At 40.9% G+C, this 17750-nt stretch overlaps 1 protein-coding gene across 1 annotated transcript in view; it reads left to right on the top strand.

Annotated features, from left to right (window-relative positions):
- The first annotated feature begins 5279 nt into the window (after positions 1-5279).
- Positions 5280-17750, top strand: part of CHRFAM7A (CHRNA7 (exons 5-10) and FAM7A (exons A-E) fusion) — a 117385-nt gene continuing 104914 nt past the window's right edge. Inside the window, exon 1 of the mRNA XM_073303721.1 lies at positions 5280-5621. The gene's annotated coding sequence lies outside the window, so the exon portion shown is untranslated. The remainder of the gene's footprint in view (positions 5622-17750) is intronic.

Here is a 17750-nt window from a genome sequence, read left to right as displayed (position 1 = left end):
TGCTTACAGCAGAGGACCATGTTCTACATCAATTGATGTGTTCAAGTCCAATAATCTGGATGAACCCTACTGGGTGACAGAATTTCATTTTGCATTTCCAAATAATTTGTGGTGATCTTCTGACAAAGTCCTAAAGCAAAAGCAACATCAAGTAATGTGAAATGCCTGGATTAAAACTACATTATGAACATATTCAACAAACAAAACTGATATCATCTATGTATGTAGTAGAACGGAACAAAGATAGGAGGATTTCCAGAGTACGCAGTAAAAATATCTAACTATTGGAACAGTCAAATAATTATTAGCTGTAGGCAAATTGTTGTGGTTATAATGCGCCGGATATAAGAACTGGGTATCTGGCCCTATTTCTTTCTCTTTACTCCAAGCTCTTACTAATGATGTGCCATCTGGAAGAGATTAAGAATTTTTTTGTTAAATATTTTTAACAACCCATGTTTCTTTGAAAGCCTAAAGTAGATTTATCTCATCACCAGAAAATATGTATCATGTTTACCAGTGGCTAGAGGTTATGGCAAAGTATGTTATACATGGTGTACTGAATTTTAAAATCATATAGTAATTGTAAGGAATATTATCTGTTCGGAAAATTAAAGCAAATTTGATTTAATGCCAATGAAAATGTCCTATATTTATAAAAGGAAAAAGCATAAAAACACAAAAGAAAAATCAAATGTTTAATTTGGCCTATAAAGTAAATCTTGTATGCAGTGGTGTTGTAGCTGTGATGGTCCTAGGATATTAGAGAGACAAGATGGGTGAAGTAATGTCTTTATCATTGGACCAACCTCTGGTCCAATGAGATATTACCTTACTTACTCACCTTGTCTCTCTAAAGTAAATCTTGGGTTTTTTTACAAGAAATATGGGCATAGCTCTGTGAAAATGAAGAATTATACCTGAATTAAATGACATACAAACAAGAAGAAATGTGTTGCCCATAATTCTGATCCTAATCCTGTAAAGTACTGAGTACCCTGAAGTTCTCTTGAAGTATATGAGCAAACTCTTATGACATTAGGTACGGTCACAATGCTCTGCAATATGGTGCTAGCAAACTAACGAGTTCATAGGCTCTTAAGAAGCATTGTGACAAACCACTGTGAGGCACTGTCACTCTTCACCTTAAAAAGTGAAATTAACTTCCCCTGTCCTGGTGTCACAATTACTTTCTTATTTTTACATTTCTTTCCTTTGGCTGGTGGACAGACCCACACAAACAGGATGATACTGGCTATGCCAGAGAAACAGTGAAATTGACTATCCACAAGTTCTCCTCAGTGCATGACCCCTATGCTCATGTCTTTCTCCCTGTTCGATCGCCCTTGAACAGTCCACATTGCATGATACTCCATAGTCTGTCTGGTTCTTGAATAAACACTGGCTTCCCCAGCATCATCTTGCTCTGCTGTTTTCTGGGGCCAATATATTTTGGGGTCTGCTAGCAGCAACTGGCCATGAGTTGGTGATGTGACAGCCTTGTTGCAACTTCTCCTGTGATGAGTATGTCTGGGTGGGCTGCCCAACCCGCCCCCTCTGAAATCCCAGGTCACCTCACAGATTAATGGATTCAGAGAAATGGAAGAATCAAAAGCAATGGGGTTGTGCAGAGGCCTGGGAGTCAGAACAACTGGGTTCTCCTTGTGGCTTTGCTGCTACTGCACAGTTTAGTTTTATAAATCAATTCCCTCCATGTCTTGCTTTTCCTGTCTGAACATGAAGCTAATGCTTGGCTTCCTGCATTAAACTGTTTTGAGCTCCAGTGATGGGCTGAGGTTCTAGAACATGCTGAAGTGTTAGTAACTGGCTGCTTTCTGCTGGCTTTGAAACAGTTCTCATTTTTTCAATATATCATCTGGGGTCTGACTCACTCCACAGAGATGAGAATAGGATGAAGCTTCTTTTCAACAGAATTTGAAGACTCTTTTGCATTGAACTGCACCTTATCTGGCTGGTCTACGTGTATGGGTGACTCACTGAACTGGGCCCAAACTTTTCTTTGCCCTTCCTTTGAAGCTACTTTTTAAGATCCATTGTTGGAAATGAATTCAGAATATGGTCTTTTTCTCTGTAGGTGGGGGCCCCTCGGTATTCCCCATCAAAATACCATTCCCTCCCCAGATGACTCCATTCTGGCTCCATCACAATCCATGGTATAACCCTCATGACAGCCATATCCCTTCCACAGATGTGCAGTGATTGATAGACTTGGCCATGCAAAAATGCAGTATTAATATCTTAAGAACATAAGAATGGCCATACTGGGTCAGACCAAACGTCCATCCAGCCCAGTATCCTGTCTACCGACAGTGGCTAATGCCTGGTGCCCCAGAGGGAGTGAACCTAACAGGTAATAATTTTGTGATCTCTCTCCTGCCATCCATCTCCACCCTCTGACAAACAGCGGCTAGGGACACCGTTCCATACCCACCCTGGCTAATAGTCATTAATGGACTTAACCTCCATGAATTTATCCAGTTCTCTTTTAAACCCTGTTATAGTCTGAGCCTTCACAACCTCCTCAGGAAAGGAGGTTGCATTGCACAGACCCCTTTCCCCCTCCATGGATGGGAATAGGGGGAGTGTTGCAGGACAATTGTCATAAGGGAGGCCATTCCCTTTACAGAGTTCAGTTATGCAGGCATCATATTAGGGATCTTTCATTATTCACCTCTCTTTGTTGTTGGGGCAGCATCTCCCTCTCTCTCCAGGGTAGAAAGGGCAGAATGTTCAGTCAGCAATGGTATCTACTTTATGATAGACATATGATTGAAAGGTGCCTTAAATTCAAATGACTAGAGCAGAGGTGGGCAAACTACAGCCTGCGGGCCACATCCGGCCCACGCGACCGTCCTGCCTGGTCCCTGAGCTCCCAGCCAGGGAGGCTAGCCCCCTCTCCTTCCCCTGCTCTCCCTCCTCCCCCACAGTTATGCTGCCATGCAGGCAGTGCAGCTTGTGCCAGCCCACCTCCCAGGATTTTTAATAAGCCTGTCCTGCCACTCTGAGTGGCCTGGTAAGGGGAAGGGGATTGGGGGGGGGGTTTGGATAAGGGGCAGGAGATCTTGGGGGGCAGTCAGGGGACAGGGGGTGGTTAGATGGGGTGGAGGTTGGGAGAAGGCGGTCAGGAGATGGAGCGGTTGGATAGAGGGTGGGGTCCCGGGAGGGGGGGACAGGGAGCGGGGTTGGATGGGTCAGCTGTTCTAAGGGGGGCAGTCAGGGGGCGGGAAGTGGGAGGGGGCGGAGGCCTGGCTGTTTGCTGAGGCACAGCCTTCCCTACCCGGCCCTCCATACCGTTTTGCAACCCTGATATGGCCCTCGGGCCAAAAAGTTTGCCCACCCCTGGACTAGAGTTTGAAAGAGGAGAGGTATAGAAATACTGTACTAGTCCTGCTGAATGAAAGTGACCACCAGATGTCACTGTTGCCCTAGACGAACGAAAGAAAGTTAAATTACATATATGACATCTTCGCTAAGACAGAGTTGATACAACTCTGGAAATTGTTTAGGCCGGTAACACATGCTCAGGCAAATCATGGAAGTTATCTTACAAAATCAAATGATGATGTTCCAGAGACCAGTTATTAAATCAACAAGGGTCAAACTTGGAGATTCTCACTCAAGGAAAATTCTTCTTGTATCTGCATAAGGCCTGCTGGGTTTGGCCTACTCCTGCATAACCTCTGTGCATAGAACTGCCATTGAAGTAAATGGGAATTATGTGTATGCCTGACTCACTGAATTGGCACCAAACCTTCCTTTGCCCTCACCACCAGTGGAGACAGGGTTACTATAAAATATAACAAAACAAGGTAAAAACAGTAGAAATAGTAAAGTTAGCAAAGCAGCCTCCTAAATGACAAGTTCTAAAACAAAGCAAAGGTGTAAAGGAATAACATACAGCTGATTGCTAATGTCTTTAAATGCTTCCAGGAGCTGCTGCTGATGTACAGACCTTTCCCTCCCCACCATCACATCCCAATACAGACTGTGATTCAAATGTCCCAGCAAAATCCAAAATGTTTACCCCCTAATATGTCAACTGTATCCCTAGTTTTAGAAGGAAAGGCTGCTCTCAGGCCATATAGAGCCCTGATTAGGTGAAGCATTATAGTGGAATGGCATAAAACACTGGAATGTAAGCAGTAGGAACAAGTGTAATCCTCAGATGATGTAAATCAGTGAAGCTCCATTAACTTCAATAGAACTATGCTGATTTAGACTAGGTGAGAAGCTTGCCCTGAATCTTTTATATTAGTTGCAAAGATTGCTATTTACATTTCTTCTATTAATATCTAGGAAGCAGAGGTAACAAAGAAAAATATATGGATTAGGATGTATGTTTGATTACAGAAGTAAAGGACAAATTTTTGGCTATGCCAAAAATGCTGAAGATTGTGGATTTGACTAGGCTGTGAGAACCAAAGTCAGACACTGATCCATTGGGAGTGACCGGACACATGAAAATATATATACAGTGACAGAAGCCAAAACATACATACTTTCTACAGCTCTAAAATTCTTTGGCCTCTGCCCATTGATGAACACAGAACTGAGCTAATGCTGAGCTCTGGCTTTGCAAATGTGAAATAAAAGAAATAACTAAGACTGAAAAAGCAAGATAAATGTCACATACCGGAGAGCCTCTCAGCACATGCTGCAAGACTTAACTACTGGACACATGGCATAGAAAAAGTTCTTAGCAAGCTGATAAGTATCCACCGACGAATTAAAGACAGAATATAAACAGAGAACATGTGAATTAATCTATATTATATTAAGATAGTATGCTTTTATACAAATCTGTCAAGAATGATGGCGTATTAAGATGTCAAAGATGAAATTGCAGGATTTACTTCAAAAAAGTGTTTTAGGAGTTGAGATATAAGAGGGAAGATATAAAATGGCAAGATAGTGTTCATTGACTGACTGATGAATAATATCACCAGGGAGAACCACAAACAATCGTGCCAATTTCCGTTGTTGTAGTGATCCTCAGAGCAGCTACTGAAAATGTTCCAAGGAATCAATGCAAAAGTCCTGGTTTGCAGGAGTCTTTGTGGCCAGACTCCCAGTGGTGGCAATGGTAAGCCTTGAAACGTCCCTATATTCTTCTTGTGTTTGGGTTTGATGCTTAAACCTGTGTGTGACACTCCTTTTTTTATGTGTGACGGGTTTGATTGCATGAGAGTATAAGTCACTGACCAAATAATTAGTGCCTGAAAGGTGTCAAGGCCTGTTCAGGGATTCATTCTCAGTTCATGTTGTAAGTCCCTGAATATCATCTGTAAAGGTAACCAGGTTCATAACAGGGAGATTTCTCTTTAAGACATCTATAGAGAGGTGGGAGGAATGAGTTGTCTGTATCATTGTTGCTAAGCAGATACAGATTTAGCATTCCACACCCAGAAGTTTCTGGAATTGGGTGTGGTAGTCTTGAGCATGCTCAGTAGGTTCCCTGTTGCTGGACTCAGACTCCATTGAGGGCAAGAGGTCAGGACAGCTGTTTTGCAAAAGGGTGTCTGCCTGGGTTAGGAGAAGATGAGTCCCAGGAACAGAAGGGAGGCTATTTCCCCCCCCTTACTCAGAAGCATTTACAGCAGGTTAGTGATATTGGCAATGTTAATTACAGAAAGGGGAAATTGGGAGAGAATAGTTATAAAAATGTGCTTAGTATTTAGGCTTTATTGAATGCTTGTAAGTTGCTGCCTGCATTAATCTCGTGTATAACATCTATAGCACATACAGTAAGGTAGTGTTTGAACATTTGCACTATAAGCCTCTGTAACTGTAAATCACTAGACAGGAAAGAAGCATTAACTGGTGGGAAACTGTAGTCTCCAACAGGTGTTATGTCCTGCCTGACAAGGCTAATCAATGCCAGACAAACTAGGATGGAACATCAGAAAACAAGACTTTGTTGATTGCTCTCTTCCACCCACTGTGAAAAGATGTGCAACTGAATTCCTCTTTTTGACTAAGTTCGTACCTTGAAGCAGAAGGGTGGAAGAAATAAGAAGCCCTAACAAGAAAAAACTATCTATTATGCTGCTTAGACTCTGAGGGGCAAGGATTACGAAGTATAAAGAAAACATCCCCATTGTTTAGTCTGGGTTAGCCTTAATGGGCACACAGAGCTTTCTTATTATAGAAGCTTCTATTACTTTTTGAAACTTAAAACTGGAACTTGTGTGTGTGTGTGGCTTTAACCTTGTAAATAACTAATTTCCTTTTCTTATATAACAGATCTCTAGATATTTTATTATGGGATTGGCCAAAAGCATTCTTTGGTTTGAGATCTATGGTGCAATTGACTGGTCCTTTGGGACCAGAAGTACTCTGAATGTTACTGTGATCTTTGCTGTAAGAAAGGTTAGCTTACCTGGGTGGTAAGACTGACTGGAATAGCCAAGGGGGCTGTCTCTGACTCCATGTTCAGGCTGTTAGTGCCTAAGCAGTTTATACTTGATAATTGGTTGGTGAAAGAAATTTAACTTCTGAACTCTCAGCCAATTTGGGGTTTGTGCCCTGCTTACAGTCAGTCCTGAGGTTGGTACTCATGCTCTTGAGCCACTGTAGGACAACTTGACAACAAGTGTTAAATTCTACCATGTCAGGAGAATATCTTATTTATAGGGAATTCTCCTGCTAAAATATTTTTTATGAAAAAGTATTTCATTAGTTAATATTTAAATAACTGCTCCCTCAGAATATTGCCAAGTCTCATTGCAGATATTTATAAAGTATTTCCGGTGATTCATTTCAAGGATTTCTATAAAGGCCATGCATTTTCTCAGTTAAAAAACTGAGAAGAAAATCTTGTAGCTCCCAAAGGAAAGTGTTTTCCCTGAAGATAGTAATATTCTCTACCTCCAGGAATCGGTGGATCCTTTGGTTTCTTTTGTAAACAGCAACAGAGCATTCAGGAAGGGAAATGTCTGTTTCCTAAACCTTACAAAAGTCTTTATAAATGTCAGTGAAATGAGGCTGTGCACAGGCAACTGTAGCTTGAAACAATGTAGAAAATTTGATCAATTTAAAAACAAAGAACAGAGTTTCTGACTCTCCATTATTACTAGAGGTGGGTCCAAGCTTCACAGTTCGGTTCTAGATCTGTTTGTGGATTTGGATTCACCCTAAAATTCAAAGCTGTGTGGATCTGGGTTTTTGGAGTGATTCATTGCAGAGCTATTGGACCAGATCCTCAGCTGGGTTATACCCACAGATGAGGAGCTGGCCTAAGGCCATGATATTCAGATCCAGGGCCTGGTTTGAATTCTGAATCTCCCACAAGGTTGTTTGGGGTGTATAAAAGTCCATTTCTAGTTACCATACATGGGGAAAGAAAAGGGCTTCTCTTATAGTCAGATGAGGTGCTTGAAACTGTATTCACAAAATGTCAACTACAGCTGAACTTGTATGGCGTTATTCTGTGGTTCTTTAAGGCCCTCAATCCTGCAGTACCCTTAAGCATGTGTGTAACTTCAAGCAAGTGAGTAGTCCCAGTGGCTTTCAATGGGACTACCTATGTGCTTAGAGTTAAACTCAAACATAAATGTTCGCATGATCAGGGCCTAACTGAGCCAAACTCTCACTGACAGTAGTGATAGTTTTGCTCCATGAGACATTCAGAATGTGGAAAACAGCCTCTTGCTATCTTAAAAATGTAAAGATCTTAATATTAGAAGATAAATAACTACAAACCTCCTATCTCCTACACCCATTGACTTGACAGGACTTTCTTGTAAGTATATACAGTACAAGGTTACACTGGAAAGGTGGGGTGGAGCTTACTTTGCAGCCTAGGAGACAGGATCTTCAGAAACAGTGTTCTGTGGAATATTTTATCGTATTTTCTTTTAAGCCTCCTTCATTTGAATTCAGCTGACTTTCCCCAAAGGCAAACTCTCCAGGAGCATCTGGCGTAAAAAAGATGCTCAAAGAGGAGAAAAATTAAAAATCTAGTTGGCTCTTTTTCCCCAACCTGATTTGGGACTCTATCTATCTTGGGTATTTATCTGACCCCCCCCTTACTGTCGCATTTGAGTGCCTCACAGTCTTTTTAATGTACTTATCTTCACAATATCCTTGTACCAAAAAGATTATTAGCAAGCTGGCTGATATTTGGGATTTCTGGTTCATGAGAAATTCAGACATTTTATAGTTTTTCATTCTGAATTGGAACAAACCATTTTTTTTTGACCCCCCAAGAATTTTTTGAAAATCTCAAATTTATTTTGGAAACATCAGCACATACTGTTTCTAAAATGGCTGTTTCTGAAATGCAATATGCTCATGGAACCTGCAGCTGCTGACTGAAATTGAAATTCTTGTCAGTTTCATCACTGCTCATACCCTCAGTCTAGGTGCCTAGCTGTGTCTACATGCCAAGCAGAAACCTGCAGCAGCATGTCTCAGAGCTTGGATATAAGATCTGGGCTTGTGCTATGGTGCTAGGAATAGCTATGTAGACATTCGGGCTCTGGCTCTGAACCCTAGTGTGGGGTGGGCTTCAGATCATGGCAGTGTGATACATAAATCATAACCAAACTGCTACAAACAAGAAAAGGAGAGAGAACAAACCTACAACAATTCAGAAGATGCTAGAGATACGGATGTCTCAACAGAATGGTTCAACTCCAAACCAGTTTGCCAGTGATCAAAATGTGCTACTGCACCACTGCTGTCCAGTGACCTATTTGAATGCAGCTAAAGCTGCCAAATTATGTGAGTTCCACATTTAACCCCCCCCCCCACACACACCCCCGCAATCCTAATGGAATTGGAACTAATTTAACATCCTTCTCGGCTAGTTAAGTCCAAAGCAGACTCTGCAGACTTACAATGGGATTTCACAAAACTGGGTGACTGGGCACCAAAATGGCAGATGAAATTCAGTGTTGATAAATGCAAAATAATGCACATTAGAAAACACAGTTCCCACTAGACATACAAAATGATGAGGTCCAAATTAGCTGTTACCACTCAAGAAAGATAGTTTGTGGACAGTTCTCTGAGCAGATATTTTCAGTGTGCAGCAACACTCAAAAAAGCTAACACGTTGTTAGGAACCATTAAGAAAGAGATAGATAGATATAGTTGCATTATTTTGTCCGTCTATGATATGCTCCTCCCTTGAACACTGCGTGTGATTCTGGTCACCCTGTCTCATAAGAAGATATATTAGAACTGGAAAAGATAAAGAGAAGGGCAACAAAAATGATTAAGGGTATGGAACAGCTCCCATATGAGGAGAGGACTTGGGACTGCTTGGGACTTTTCACTTAGAAAAAGAGACGCCTAAGGGGAGGGATATAATAGAGGTCTCTAAAATGAATGGTGTGGCAAAAGTGAATAGGAAAGTGTTATGTGGAGGGGGTAAATGACATAAGAACAGAGGTTACCCAATGAAATTAATAGGCATCAGGTTAAAAACAAACAAAGGAAGTTCTACATCATACAGTGCACGGGCAATCTGTGGAATTTGTTGCCAGGGGTATTTTGAAGGCAAAAACTATAACTGGGCTAAAAAAAATTAGATATATTCATGAAGGACAGGTCTATCCGTGGCTATTAGCCAAGATGACCAGGGATGCAACCCCATGCTCTGGGGTTGTCAGAAGCCTCTAACTGCCAGAAGCTGGGAGTGGATGATGGGATGGATCACTTTATAATTATTCTGTTTTGTTCGTTCCTCTAAAGCAGCTGGCATTGGCCATTGTTGAAAGACAGGATCCTGGGCTAGATGGACCACTGGTCTGACCCAGCATAGCCATTCTTATGTCTTAACTGAAGCCATATTTACAATGGACCTGCATATCAGAAAACTTGTGCTATCATTGCTTTATGACCTACTGTGGGTATGTCTACATTGCAGTCAAAGGCATGACTGCACCTGGGGTAGACTTACCTGTGCCAGCTTTAATCTAGCTCGTGTGGCTAAAAATAGCAGTGAAGCCATGGTAACATAGGCTTCAGCCGGGTCTAGGAATGTGAGTACATACCTAGGGGGACTGGATGGGCTCATACAACCTGCACTGAAACTTGTGTGCTGTGGCTTCACTTCTATTTTTAGCTGTGCCTGCTAGATTAAAGCTAATGCAGGCATGTCTGTTTTGAGCTGCAATCACACCTTTTGATTGCAGGATAGATACAACCAGCCTCTTTGGTTTGAGGTCTCCAGATTCCAGGGCGCGCTCTCAAGTACACTTCACAAGTACTAAATCACTTTAAACACTAAAAATTAAGATAAATACACACATGATAAAGCCTTAGTGTAAAATTTTCAAAACCACCCAAATAACTTAAGAGCCTAAGTCCCATTTTAAAAACTAATTTAAACACGAAGGGGAAGATTTCAAAGGCACTAAAGTGTTCAAATTACTTCTGAAAATGGGACTTAGGCTCTTAAGTGTTTTGACTGCTTTTGAAAATTTTACCCTAACTCCCATTGAAAATCAATGGGAGTTTGGTGCCTCCTGCTTGCACCTTTGAAAAACATTCCCTTTAGGCACCTAAAACCCATAGACATTCAATAATACTTAGGATACTAAATGCCTAAGTCACGTTTGGCTCCTACGTTATTTTGATCTAGTCTCAACCTTAAACTTTAGGTCAACATAGGTATGTTTTTCACACCCCTGAGCAATGCAGCTATGCCGACCTAACCCCCAGTGTAGATGGAACTTGTTTGATGGAAGAAGCATTCTTCTGTTTACCTAGATACCATCACTTGGGGAAGTGTTGCTTCTGCAGCAACAGAAAAACTCCTTCCATCTCTGTAGGTTGTCTCTATGATGTAGGATTATGTTGGCATAGCTACAAGGCTATAGCTATTCGGGTATAGTCCCTGTACCATAGACAAGCCCTTAGTCACCTCTGAAATATTTACCTTTAGTAACTATATTTAATCTACTGTTCAACAAGTAAAAAATAAAATAAAATGCTATCAGTGTCAGTACCACAGAGGATGAATAAGGAAATTAATTGACTTAAATGTCCAAAGCCATCGGAGCTACTCACACACTACAATCATAGTCTGATATTAGAGATGTTACTGTTGCCATTGATCTGCCATATCATCTTCTTAATTAAATGGGAATTCAGAATAGGAGTTCTAAAAAGAATTTCCATCATAAAAAGATAGCTTAGCATTAAAACTATTAAAGAAGTCAATGGCATTTTTTATTTAGGCATTCCCAGAGGATTCATTAGGAACAATAGCTTCAATTATGAATTAAGATTTTATTTTTGTGAATCAGTAAATGTAGGAACATTATTTTAATAAGGTGACAGATTCTGTGTATTTTCCAGTTGCATATAAGGAGGTAGTGATAAACAAATCTCTGTAAGTTCAGCTTCATTCACATAAGCCTATGTATTCAAACTTTTATGGTTGAAAAATCAACCTTGGAACTCTTACGAGAACAGGCTTTCTAGTGAGTTGCTTTCTCTTGCTTTCAGCCAGTCTGGGAACATCATGATATTTCCCATGTTCTTTCAATATTTTTAATGAAACTCTATTGATATTGAATTACAAAATGGATAAATCTGGCTTGTTGTGTCTCTGCTGTCAAGAAATGCAGAGCAGACACAAATTCAAACAAACCGTGTGAATCAAGCTTCTCTCTGAATTCACAAGAGGTTGCAGGTTACACTGATCTGAGTTTGAGGCAAATGTTTTCATCAGTTTTTATTTTATTTTAACCAGATCATCTGTCCTTGATCTCATGTCTAGTAATTAAAATGGCAAGAGCTCTGAAATTCCTCCTGCTGAAGAAACTCTAAAATAAACAACCCATAAGCACCTTCAAGCCTGAAAATCTACACTGAATTAAATTTAAAACTCAGAGTAAAAATATGCTCTCCAGGATCCCTGCCTCTTTCCCTAATTCTCCCTTCCTTTCCCTGTTTCAATTAACTTCTCTCCCACAGAAAAAGGGAAGTTCTAGCATTAATCTGTCCATAGTAACTATGCAAAGTTACCTTGTTTTTTTTGAATAAACCGTTTGAAGAAACTCTCCTTGAGGGACATAGGATTCAGTCATGAGTAACAAAATCTTTCAGTAGGAATTAAAAAAACAAGAGCACTTTTGCTAGGGTAGCCACCATTTTTTAAAGCAAAGCCCCATGTGTTGTTGAGCAGCCTTTCCTTTGGGAACGCCTATGTAATTTCATTGCGCCCTACCAGATGGCCCATAAACGTACTTGCTCACATCCTTATGTTGGGATTATCATTATTGTTATATTTGTATTATTCTAGGTTCTAGGAGCCCCACTCATGGATCGGGCCCCATTGTGATAGATTCTGTATAAACACAGAACAAATCGCCAGTCCCTTCCTCAAGGAGCTTACACTCTTTGTATAAGACAAGAGACAACCGGGCAGGGGGAGTCGGGTAAGGGATTCAAAAGGAGGGGTGACATAGTCAGAATGGTGGGCTACATAAATGATCTTTGCAGCAGCGGTACTTTGAATGGATATAAGTAGGGCCTGGTTGCATATGTCAAGGCTGGAGACAAGGATGTTGCAGTATTTGAGTTGCAAGTTGATGAGCACCTTACTCCACTAGTGGTTCCATTGACTTCAATGGGACTACTTGTGCACTAAAATCCCAATTCAGTAAAGCATTTGTCCAGGGGCGGACAAATTTTTTGGCCTGAAGGCCGCATCGGGTTTTGGAAATTGTATGGAAGGCTGGTTAGGGGAGGCTGTGCCTGTCGGTCCCCCGGAACCCCTGCCCACATTCAACCCCCCTGTTCCCCACCCCCTATCCATGCCCCCCGCTCCGCACCCTGCCCCCTGACCACCACCCCAAACCCTCCTGCCCCTTTACTGCCAGCCACACCACCATGCAGCACAGAGCACCGGGTCAGGCCGGGCTCTGCAGCTGCGCTGCTCCACGAGCTCGCAGCCCTGCCGCCTAGAGCACTGTGCTGGCGGTGCAGTGAGTTGAGGCTGCGGGGGGGCTGGGGGCTAGCCTCCTGGGCCAGGACCTCAGGGGCTGGATAGGAGGGTCCCGCAGGCTGGATGTGGCCCAAGAGCCTTAGTTTGCCCACCTCTGATTTAGGCACATGCATAATTTTAAGTGTCTGCTTGCGTCCCATTAAAGTCGAAGGGACTTAAGAACATGCTTAAATGTTTTTAGGAAAAGGGATGCTTTGCTGAATTGGAACCTGAAGTATTACTCACTTTAAGTAAGAGGAATAGGATTGGGCCTATCTGTAAATTAGCCTTTTGCATATGGGAAAGAGAGAAGATAGTAGAACAGGGAAAAATGAAATATTGCTTAACTGTGCAGTAGACCTTTCCTCTTTCTTTCTTGGATTCTAAGATGGGGTAGGGGATGTGGGAGGAGCAAAAGAGTTCCAGTTTAAGATACACCTGAAGTTTACTGAACCAGCTCATCCAAGAACTAGTGACTACAAAGTACACTGTCATATTCTATACAAGCCTCTCACTAGCTCAGAAGGTATTAACTCTTGGTACTTACATTTAATCACTGTGCATACGCTACTACATATAATTATTTCTCAGGAATCAATACCTCTCAGAGCCTATCCTGATTTGGTTTTCCTCTGGCATGTTAATAAACAATATTTACTGCCTGTGAGTCAGAACCTCAGCAACACTTCCTGTAAAGGGAGCCACACATGGCTCTTCTCCCTAGGAAAAGAAATGATAAACTAAAAAATGAATAACCAATTTATTTGAGCATGAGCTTTCGTGAGCTACAGCTCACTTCATCAGATGTTTACCGTGGAAACTGCAGCAGACTTTATATACACACAGAAATCATGAAACAATACCTCCTCCCACCCCACTGTCCTGCTGGTAATAGCTTATCTAAAGTGATCAACAGGTGGGCCATTTCCAGCACAAATCCAGGTTTTCTCACCCTCCACCCCCCCACACAAATTCACTCTCCTGCTGGTGCTAGCCCATCCAAAGTGACAACTCTTTACATAATCAAGTCGGGCTATTTCCTGCATAGATCAAGGAAATAGCCCGACTTGATTATGTAAAGAGTTGTCACTTTGGATGGGCTAGCACCAGCAGGAGAGTGAATTTGTGTGGGGGGGTGGAGGGTGAGAAAACCTGGATTTGTGCTGGAAATGGCCCACCTGTTGATCACTTTAGATAAGCTATTACCAGCAGGACAGTGGGGTGGGAGGAGGTATTGTTTCATGATTTCTGTGTGTATATAAAGTCTGCTGCAGTTTCCACGGTAAACATCTGATGAAGTGAGCTGTAGCTCACGAAAGCTCATGCTCAAATAAATTGGTTAGTCTCTAAGGTGCCACAAGTACTCCTTTTCTTTTTGCGAATACAGACTAACACGGCTGTTCCTCTGAAACCTAAAAAATGAATAGTTTTATTGGAAGCGGAGACATGTTGCCATATATATATATATATATATTTGCTTTACCATAATTAGCAGAGCTACTTGCACTCTTCCGCTTCGTGATTCATGCAGTTGACACCTGCCACAGGCAACCCCCCACATGTTGCCTAGCTCAGTCAAGGTCAAAGACAGCCTGCCTATCTTTACTAAGAAGAATCAGGGTAAAATCAAATCCCTGTCACTTCAACACATGTAGCAATATCAGAAGTCGAGTTGGGAGAGGACCACCTCCTCCTAATGTGGTTGGACATTTCTGGATGGTGCTCGGAGACAGTCGATGCTTTCTATTGGCTACATTTGACATTGTTTTTCGAGTGTCAAAATAAAATCTCACTAATCTAATACATGTAGAGAAATCTATCCTTCCTTGCAAGAGTAAAAAGAGTGGGCCAAATCTTGCTCTTCTTACTCCGACAACCAACAACAGAATTTGCCTGAATACATACACGATAGCTGCTTTTTATTTTACTATCAAACTAATTAACTACATGTGGTCAAAAAGATGCAGAGAAATGAATGAGCGGGGAGCAAAAATGAGAGAAAAGCTGAACCAACTAACTGAACAGGACAAGAGACAACTGCAGGTGTTGATATTCCTGTTTTTGGCTTTTTGATTAAAGCAAACTGCTTAAACACCAATTGTTTACCTCTAACATCAAAGGACCTTTTGAATATACTTTTAAAAATTAAAAATTCCAAATACAGAATGCATTATAAAATACTAGTGGGCCTAGACAGCTTTGATGTGAGTCACAGATCACCTGACAGTGTTGTTATGATTTAAAATTAAAGTACTTGAATTCATTTCCAACAACAGACTGGCCACAGTAGGTTAATTTTCTCTGCTGCATTTTGTCATATTGTAATGACTACTGAACCTGTATTTCATGTATGTATGTGACATTTTATTGCTACAGTAGCTTTGGGTTTGGTTTTCCAAGGCCAAAAACAGATGTGATTAACCACCAATTCCTGTTTTAATAGTAAACTAAATCTCTGTTTCAATTCAGTAGTTTCATTATGGCCGATTACTGACATGCTAAATTGCAGATACTATCCTACTGAAATGCTATGAGCTGTCAGGCCTGATCCTGTTTCCACTGAAGTCAAGGAGAATGTTGCTATATTAGTCAACGGAAACTGGATCAGGCCTGTGGTGTTTTACATCTTCACTTTTTACTGAGTATCATCTATCCCTGTAACTTTGGAGAAAATTTGCTTTAAAATATCATATTTTGCATATTAAGTTAATTAGGGGAGTTGTATTTCATTGTCCGTGACCCTAGTTTGAACATACCATGGAAAACACCTCTATCACAAACTTCTTATTTTTAGGAAAGAATTTTCAGACTGAAAACTTAAGGTGACAGGAGAAAACAGCTTGCGAGCTAGAATCCTTACAGGTATTTTGACAGCTAAAACGTTCTGACAGCTAGCTAAAATGAGTTAACTACTTTTATATTTCAAATGTTCCAAGAGACAGTCTGCTAGTCAAAACTTACTATAATCACTTTTGATACTTAAAAGGCTGTAATTGCTTAGATTCCAGTGGCTGCTTCGAGAAACGGAACATGCTGAGATATTTTACTAGCCACTTTCATAGCTGCAAGTCCATAAGTGTTTATCAAAGAGACAATCTCATAGTTCTCTGAGAGTTCCTTTAATGTGACATGCTATTGGGGAATCTCCTTTTCAAAGTTTTCCCTTCTCTGAAGGACCCATGGCCTTTGAAGATGATGCATTCCCACTACAAAAATGACTTAGTTTTGTTCTTCATTTCTCTAAAGAAATGCTCAAAGTTGGTGAGACATCCCTTGAAGAACTTATCGCCAACATGCTTGGAGACAATCAGCAAGAAAACCGTTGTTTCATTGAGACATGACTGGCATCTATTCTAAGGTACTGATGGTGATGAATTTCTTATTCTATCTTCATAGTAACACCACCCCATTTGCTCTTTCTTGTAGTGAGAGCGATTCAGGATGGTGGTAGGAAGGAGATAATTATACATACATAATTTTAAAAGCAGCAGATGATACACAGTATTTGAGTTAGTTCCAAATGCTTGAAATACCCATCACTTCTGGATTAATTAAAAATATCACACGCAGACTTGCCTGACTTTCTGTCCTTTCATGATTGATGGAAGTTGGCAATGAGACTGAGAACATGGGAGTGAGAGGTTGGGAGGGGAGGCTGTACAGTGTAACAATGTGTTGCTTTCATGCAAGATAGAAAATATCCCTGTAAGTTTTCCAACGCCTGCATCTCAAGACCAAACAGAGACACCTTTAACATTTAAAACCCTTCTTTTTCATATCATCCTTATGGCAGATGTATTTAATTGAAGAAATTAAACAATCATAAAAATGCCACATGGACCAAAAATATGGTGCTTTTTAAGATGTGGAGATCAAAACCAAGGTGCTTTTGTGTTTGCCAAACTTTATTGCTCAAGGTTTGGCTTTGCAAAACTGGGATATTTCAAATCTGGGTCCTACTTTGTTTGGATTGCCAAAGTTTGAGTGAATTTGGACAAATGGTTTCCATTTTAACCCACCTTTATGAAGGGCTGCCAGTAAAAGATCAAATTTCAAACAATCCTTTCTTTGAAAGGATTAGAGTTAAGCTTCATTTTCAGAGGCCCTTATTAACATTAGCCTCCGTGCACAAAACTGTCATTTTGGACAGGAATTCATTTAGCTATTTAAAATGTAGGAGATGGTTAAAGAGGAGACTGTCTAGTGTTTTGCTCCAGCAGGAAAAAAAAATTGATTTTTCAGATTCTTATAGATCAGGATCTGTTAGAACTGCAGGCCTAATATGCAGATTTTGTGTCAAAATTAATGGTCTTCTAAGGCACTGAAATTTATGTTCAGTCATTTAAAATTAACTGGGGTAAAGAAAAGAGTTTTGCCAAGTTTCTAGATTGATGCAGTGAGATGGCAAAGTGACAGTGTTATGATGTGATTGCAGTGTCAGTCAGAAGCGACGGCAGTGCCCTGCAACCACAAAATGCCTCACCAGGACTTGACAGAAGCTGAAATGACAGCACCAAGTAATTACTTCTCTAGAAGTCAAAATGGAAATGTGCCTGGTGTGATATGAATGAAAATTCAGGACAGCTCTCAACAGGGGAAAGCACCTGTGGGGTATTTGTTGGGAAATCTCTGATACTTACATGCGTGACACCCAGTGACTAGGCTCCAGCTGTCAGAAGCAGGGAAACCCACTTTTATTTAATTGGACCTACCGTTATAAGAGATACAAAAGTTCATCTCTGGCATAATTGGTGAAGACAATATATATAAAGGCCAAAAGGATGGA

The sequence above is a fragment of the Lepidochelys kempii genome, chromosome 10, assembly GCF_965140285.1.
Source record: "Lepidochelys kempii isolate rLepKem1 chromosome 10, rLepKem1.hap1, whole genome shotgun sequence".
NCBI lineage: Eukaryota > Metazoa > Chordata > Testudines > Cheloniidae > Lepidochelys > Lepidochelys kempii.
Note: the sequence above shows the minus strand (reverse complement) of the source record. Positions and strands in the feature narration are given on the sequence as shown.